A 7,584-nucleotide genomic window follows, 5' to 3' on the forward strand; every position below is an offset into this window, starting at 1 on the left:
CCCCTCCTCTCTTCCTCGCGCTCACGCCATGGCCTCCCCCCCCCGCGTCTCTGCTGACGCCGCCGTGGCCTCGCCGCGCCCGGCGTGCCCCGCGCCTATTGGTGCCCGCCCTGCTCGCCCCACTGCGCTGCGCTGTTGCTGCCGCCTCTCCCCGCTCGGCTTACGAGCCGCCGTCGATGCTCGTCGCCGCTTCACTGCTGCTGCCTAATGCTACTGCTGCTCAGCGCCGCGGCCCCTGCTCGCCTGCTGCCGCCGCAGGGTGCCGATGGAGCGCCGTGGCCACCGGCCTCCCCCTGCTCCGGCACTGCGCCGGTTCTGCCCGCCCATGGGCGTGTGCCCATTCGGGTGGCGCCTGTCGCCTGCACGCCCGACCCGATAGGCCTATGGGCCATTGACAAGGGCCCCCACCGCCCCAGAACGTTTTAATTAAAAAAAGAAGAAAAGAATTAAATAATAATAATAATAGTAAAATTAATTAATTAATTAATTAATTAAGGAATTAATTAAGTTAATTAATTATAATTAGGTTAACCTAATCACTAATTAACCTAATTAACTGTTAGTTAATGAAAACAGTGTATGACGAACGGGACCCACATGTCAGGGTTGACCTAGTCAACCCTGTTGACTGCTGACGTCAGCATGGCATCATGCTGACATCATAATTCCATTTTTCGAATTAAATAATTAATTGATTAAATTCCAGAAATTAATAAAATCTTTAGAAAATCATATCTTTTAGTCCGTAACTCGGATTAAAATATTTTCAACATGAAAGTTGCTCAGAACGACGGGACGAATCTGGATACGCAGTCCGTTCGTCCGCCGCACACTCCTAACCTATCGAACCCGCAACTTTCCCCCTCCGGCTCCTCTGCCCGAAAACACGAAACACCGGGGATATTTTCCCGGATGTTTCCCCCTTCGTCGGTATCACCTACTACCGCGATTGGGCACACCTAGCATCGTTACTTTTCATGTCATGCATCGATATGCATTTGTTTGCATTGTATTCATTGTTTCTTCCCCCTCTTCTCTCCGGTAGACTACGAGACCGACGCTGCTGCTGCCCAGTTCGACTACGGAGTTGACGACCCCTCTCTCTTGCCAGAGCAACCAGGCAAGCCCCCCCCCTTTGATCACCAGATATCGCCTATTCTCCTCTATACTGCTTGCATTAGAGTAGTGTAGCATGTTACTGCTTTCCGTTAATCCTATTCTGATGCATAGCATGTCATTGTTGCTACAGTCATTGATACCTTACCCGCAATCCTATAGGCTTAGTATAGGATTCTAGTATTTCCATCTGTGGCCCTACATTCTTGTCCGTCTGCTGTGCTATACTATCGGGCCGTGATCACTTGGGAGGTGATCACGGGTATATACTATATAATTTATACATGATACATGTGGAGACTAAAGTCGGGTCGGCTGGTGGAGCACCCGCGAGTGGATCTTTGTGGCGGAGCGACAGGGCAGGTTGAGACCACCTAGGAGACAGGTGGGCCTGGCCCTGTTCGGTGTTCGCGGATACTTAACACGCTTAACGAGATCTTGGTATTTGATCTGAGTTGGCTACGAGCTTATACGCACTAACCATCTACGCGGGAGTAGTTATGGGTATCCCGACGTCGTGGTATCAGCCGAAGCACTTCAGACATCAGCGACGGAGAAGCGCGCGCCGAATTGGACTGGAACGCCACTAGGCTAGGTCTGCTTTCGGCCGCCCTCGCAACATGCAGGTGTGCTATGGGCGATGGGCCCAGACCCCTGTGCGCTTAGGTTTAGACCGGCGTGCTGGCCTCTCTGTTTTGCCTAGGTGGGGCTGCGACGTGTTGATCTTCCGCGGCCGGGCATGACCCAGGAAAGTGTGTCCGGCCAAATGGGATCAAGCGTGCTGGGTAAGTTGGTGCACCCCTGCAGGGAAGTTAATCTATTCGAATAGCCGTGATCTTCGGTAACAGGACGACTTGGAGTTGTACCTTGACCTTATGACAACTAGAACCGGATACTTAATAAAACACACCCTTCCAAGTTCCACAGACAACCCGGTGATCGCTTTTCCACAGGGCGACGAGGGGAGGATCGCCGGGTAGGATTATGCTATGCGATGCTACTTGGAGATGCTACTTGGAGATGCTACTTGGAGATGCTACTTGGAGATGATACTTGGAGATGATACTTGGAGATGCTACTTGGAGATGCTACTTGGAGATGCTACTTGGAGATGCTACTTGGAGATGATACTTGGAGATGCTACTTGGAGGACTTCAATCTACTCTCTTCTACATGCTGCGAGACGGAGGCTGCCAGAAGCGTAGTCTTCGATAGGACTAGCTATCCCCCTCTTATTCTGGCATTCTGCAGTTCAGTCCACCGATATGGCCTCCTTACACATATACCCATGCATATGTAGTGTAGTTCCTTGCTTGCGAGTACTTTGGATGAGTACTCACGGTTGCTTTTCTCCCTCTTTTCCCCTTTCCCTTCTACCTGGTTGTCGCAACCAGATGCTGGAGCCCTGGAGCCAGACGCCACCGTCGACGATGATCCCTACTACCCTGGAGGTGCCTACTACTACGTGCAGGCCGCTGACGACGACCAGGAGTAGTTAGGAGGATCCCAGGCAGGAGGCCTGCGCCTCTTTCGATCTGTATCCCAGTTTGTGCTAGCCTTCTTAAGGCAAACTTGTTTAACTTATGTCTGTACTCAGATATTGTTGCTTCCGCTGACTCGTCTATGATCAAGCACTTGTATTCGAGCCCTCGAGGCCCCTGGCTTGTATTATGATGCTTGTATGACTTATTTAAGTTTTAGAGTTGTGTTGTGATATCTTCCCGTGAGTCCCTGATCTTGATCATACACATTTGCGTGCATGATTAGTGTACGATTGAATCGGGGGCGTCACAAGTTGGTATCAGAGCCGACTGCCTGTAGGAATCCCCTTTCCAACTCCTTGGCCGAAGTTGAGTCTAGTCATTGCAAAACTTTTACTAACTTGGCTGTGTGCCTTATGGGCCCACGTCGCCATTGGGTGGTATTAGGATCTTTTACTCCTCGTCTATACTCTGGGACTCTGATCTCTCTTCTATTCGGGTTAAATGATTTTCTAAAATCTAACTTTAGGTTCTCGAAAACGCTTTCTCCCGGAGAGCCCCTTCAGTCTAGATGATCGCCGACTGCACACGAAGATTTCAAAGTTACTTTCCGATACTCTTTCGGGACTGCCCATTGCTTTTGCAATTCACTACCACCGAAATATCCCGATGAATAAATTCATACACCGTTCTTACTTAGTCCCCAGTTGTTCTTTTATTACAAGACGCCCCGAAATACTCGTTGTTGTTCTTAGAATACTTATGCCTACTGCCTTGCAGTTCCTTACCACCTGAATACCCATACGGATAATTTCTCGCACTTATCCAGTATCCGCTCATCCCCAGTTGATTCATGTATTTCACAAAAGTCTTCGAAATGCCATTCGATCTTCCAAAAATCCCGAGCAGCCTATTGCTCTTGAAATTCTTGCTTGCTTGCATTATGGTTAATCCCATAAGTCTCGTAATCAGATTGACATCCCTTGTCATTATCATTTGGGTCTGTTGATTCGATATGTTGTGAATGCTCGCAATCCTCAATCAGGTCCTAGAATTCATCCCTCCGGCTCAGACGTCATTTTGGACATGAGCTGGTTATCAACCAATTAAATTGCCGTCGGTTGTATCCCTAAGTCTATTCAACTATTCTATCCTTAACCAGAGAATTTGCTTCTGATCCCTTGAATTGGAAATCATAAATCCTTTGCGATTGAGCTTTGAATTAGTCAATTGTTCTATCATATGATATCCTTGCATTCTTTCTTCTTCTGGTTGAGTACCGATGCTCACATCAGATCCCTTATGGACCACCGGATCCTTTGTTGGATTTTATCTGACAACGCCCTTCATATTCAATAACCTCGTGAGCCTTTTCTCGGGTACATAATGCCTTTGGTAAAATGTATCCTCTGCTTTCTCAACCTTGCTCTGCCTTCGAGTTTGAGCTAATTACTCCTAAAGATTGTGGTATATGTTTCTAAGATGCTCCGATGGGTTGAACATATACCTTCCTTAATTTTTGTGAACCCAAAAGTCTTCATGGGTCATAACCTTCTGGTAATCCGTCAGTTAAACTTTCAAACTCTAAACATTATTAACTGAGAGAAGTGAATGGAAGGTTATGCATTATGGAAGTGGGAGTCGACCTTGAACTTGTGTTCATGCCCATGGACACGATGTAGATCTTATCATTAAAGCTTCTCTTAAATAAATTATTCCTTTGGTATAAGTTCATCTTATATCTAGGATCTGGCCTGTTGCAACCGTGGTTCCGACCATGATTGTTCTTCTTTGATCTCATTTCTCGGACAAGTTAAAACAATTGTCTTCTATGGATCAATACACTAGTCCAACCTTTACTTTGATCTTGTGTCGAGTATTACCCCCCTGGCATCTCGAGATTATCATGGAACTGCATAACTTTTTATGAGTTCTTCATCAAATGCTACCTTCCCACTGATTCCAATTTTTCGTGGGCTCTGAGTTATTGAACACTCAAAGACACCGATAACTGAACCGAGTCCGCACTACGGTTCAACAACTCTTCGGTAAGCTTCTATAAGTACGAGTTTGTACCCGATCACGCCATTCCTAGCCTGTTTGGCTATATCATTGTCGTGATGATATTAATTGTGCTACCCGGTCCTTCTTCTCGGAGCACAATTTTCGACGATGAACTAACCTTACGTCGATCCTCATCGTCATACCATTTCGCCTTGAACAACAAGCTTGGTTTCGAGTTGAGTCGTACCCTTGGTTCCAATAACCTTTCACTTCATCATTACTTTGACTTGATGTCGTCGCCGATCGATTACATCTTCATGAACTCTCGCGACAAAGGTGTCGTGATCATCAACATTCTGAGCTCATCCAGGATATCAAATGGAGTTCATGATGAGAAATACCATCCTTGCCCCTGATGATTTGTGTTACCTTTGACCACTTATTTGCCTTCCGTTCAACACAAAATTGTTCGTGTTTTGAGTTATACCTTGAGATCCCTAATATCCAGCATTTGTTCTTCCTTACCTTGGAGTATTACCATCTTTTAATATCAAGGATGTGGTGGGGATTGCTCCACCTCTTAAGAAATTCTTTGTATAGTGATACTTCTCACCATCACCATTCTTTCTTGGTCCTCGGTTGATTCCAACCGGGGTACCAACAAGTGAACTATGCTGTTTGGATTCTCTACTTCTAGCAACCCTATTGCTTTGAAGTTAATGGTCAACCGTTCATTCTTAGACTATTGATTATTGAATCACCATTCTGACATTGGTCGTGCAGCCCAACCCATATTTCGGGCGCACCTTTCAACCAATGTTTAATTGTGTATGTTGTCCTCGAGCATGCTTCATTATATCATTTGATAGGACAAATGCTATCTCCTTATCCACATAATTGAGGAGATGCATCTTTTTGGATACCTCGTTGAATTATCGCTGAGTCCGTCAGCCACTTCCTCATCCTCTCCTTGGTTTAATGATGAACTCTGGTTTCGGAACTTGCTTCCATAGTTCATTTCCTGAGAATCTTGAAATGTCTTTTCGTCTATTTGTGTTGCACCTTTTCTTCTCGGACATCCTGAGTCTGAGGTATCATGACACCAACCGGATCTGAATCTCGGTCAGATATGATGGTTGGGACAACTTTTCAAGAGTTATAACATTGGTCCCTATATGCCCCGGTAAGGTGATGTCATGCCTAGCACACCGGACCAGAGGACCTAGTGTTATAGTTTCCTTTGTAACAAGGTTAATCATTTTTCCATGAGGAAACTGAATGCCTTTTTAATGAGTTTATCCTGATGGATCCTTTGTGTATCCAAAATCTGATTTTTGCTTGAAGACCATGTCAATGCTATCTCGAAGCATGTCTGTGGTACTCCGATTTTCAACAAGAACATTTAAAGCACAATGCTAAATGCTTCTTGACCAATTATCCAAACACCGTTGTATGGGTAATGTCATGAAAATTTCTCTTCCCTTTCCTAAAGGGGTTTTCTACGTTATATCCTGTCATGAATATCATGCGTTGCTTGCCCTTGGGAAGGATATACCCCCTGATATATGTGTTTAAACACATTTTCCTTTTCATTGTTCTGTTTAATCTGATAATCTTATTTTCCTTTCCATTGGTTGGTTTAACCTTTCTTGAGGTCTATATAAACTAAGCAGTATTATTCTCCTGCTTATGTAAACACCTCGGTGTACAACTCTGTAAGTAAGACCCTGTTACTATTGTTGATGACATTTCAGTAACCACCGATGGACGATAACTTTGCCTATTGGTCCGCCTCGTTTCAACGAGCAGGAAAATGGTTCTCCTTGTCCCTCGCCTTGGTACCGATGTAGTTGCTGACATATAACTGACAGTCTAACCTCTGACATGCCTTACTTGCATGATCGTGCAAGACATCACCGCCTTCCTACTTTTAACCCACATGGTGGGCCCATAACCCACAGTTCCACAGGATCGAAACCTGACTCTCCTGTACAACCTGATGTCAAAGTTATTCCTCGTGCTTGACTTTGTATGTAATTCACGGGCCACTTGCCTGTTGATCTATTCTGGTATCGGACACAATACTTATTCCCGTTGCTCTGAACCCCTTTCGCACTCTGCTTCAGGCAATGAATGATTGCCTATCCGCTTGAAACTTCTTATTACACCGTCTTACTTTGCTCTCGATGTGTGTCATTTGATCAACTCGAGAGATACTCATATGTTCATTCTTGGGATACCCCCAGATGAATTTCCCTTATAACATCCTATCATTGTAGAGCTGCCCCGTACCTATTCGTAAGTATGATGAAGTTCCCCGAAGAAAGGACGACAACTTTATCATGATGCTTTGGAATAAAGAATTGAAGACATCAATGAAAGGGATTAACTTCTGCGAGAAGATCCATTAGAATAACCAGAACTTTCCCCCTTACTCCCCTCTTAAATCTCGGGACGAGATTTCTTGTAGTGGAGGAGAATTGTGATGCCCGGATAAGCAAGCTACAGCAACCTCTGCTAATGACGCCATGTCACCTCTGTTACTGTCGCTAATCTCGCGTTAGTTCAAAACGATTCGAATTTAAATTTGAATTTTTGGCAAACAAACAAAGTTTTCAAACTTTAAAACAAAATGTTCGGACCGTGTCAAATGTTGCATAGATAATTATGGTGAAATAAACACATCTTTAGAAAATGCATAAATAATTTAAATTGAATAAAACAGAAAGGAAAATAAATAAATAAAAACAAGTGAAAGGAAAACAAAAAAACAAAAACAAAAACAAAAGGGAAACGCACCCCCCACTGGGCCACACGGCCCAGCCGGCCAGGCCACCAACCGGCCCAACTGGGCAAAGGCCCAGCCGCCCCCCCCCCATTCCCCATATCCCCCACGACCCAAACCCTAACCCCACCCCGTCACCCACTCGCCCCCTCACCCCAGTCGCTCTCCCCCCTCCTCCCCGATCCAGATCGGATCGGG

This window comes from Triticum dicoccoides, chromosome 5A (genome assembly GCF_002162155.2).
Source record: "Triticum dicoccoides isolate Atlit2015 ecotype Zavitan chromosome 5A, WEW_v2.0, whole genome shotgun sequence".
NCBI classification, from domain to species: Eukaryota; Viridiplantae; Streptophyta; class Magnoliopsida; order Poales; family Poaceae; genus Triticum; species Triticum dicoccoides.